Genomic DNA, 793 nt, shown 5'->3' with positions numbered 1-793 from the left:
ATAATCCCAATAGAATGCATGAGCCAAAAAAATTCACCGCCACGTTAAGTTGACTTGAGGGGTTGACGCATACTTAATTCCAGTAACATATGAGGAGTAATTAGCAACTTTAGTGGTTTTCAAGTGTTGTAATAATCGTAAATTTGCGGGACTATAATCCCAATAAAATGCATTAGTCGAGGCATAAAAAGGCCACATCCCTGCAGGCAATGTATGTGCAACCGGACAATGTATGTGCAACCAAAGGGCATAAGCCGTCGGTTTGAAGGATTTGTTCACTGGCTGAGCTGAGATTTGGGCGAGAAACTTACACGTAAAGGACACACCAAAAGTTGTAGCAGCTTTGGGAAGAAGATTGGTGGCCAGATCGGCCTGTCAGCTCGCCCATGTATAGTTGATATTGTGATATTATGATCTTTCCTATGAGCCAGAGTAACGGATTATGTTTGTCGAGTGGCTTACAGATTCTCCTACACTTCTAACTGTGTAGATCTATCAGGCTCCTTACTAAACCTTTGCACAGCCATTCGAGGTGATTACGATTTAGACAGCCATTACATGTAAGACACAATGGCAACAGCATAATAACCAAAACAAAGGTGGCCTGGAGCCTGGATAGCCGTAGACTAGGCACACCACAATGAAGCAGACGCTGCTGCTCATGTTTGAAAATCCCAGATGGAAAACATTTCGAAAAAAGAGTAGACATGTAGACATACCTTCAAACAACACCACTGCCCACTTCTCGCACTCCAACATCAAATGATGAAAATAATAAGAAAACTATGGGCCA

Source organism: Synchytrium microbalum, assembly GCF_006535985.1.
Source record: "Synchytrium microbalum strain JEL517 chromosome Unknown SmJEL517_scf0085, whole genome shotgun sequence".
In the NCBI taxonomy this organism is placed as follows: domain Eukaryota; kingdom Fungi; phylum Chytridiomycota; class Chytridiomycetes; order Synchytriales; family Synchytriaceae; genus Synchytrium; species Synchytrium microbalum.
This window is presented reverse-complemented; position numbering follows the sequence as displayed.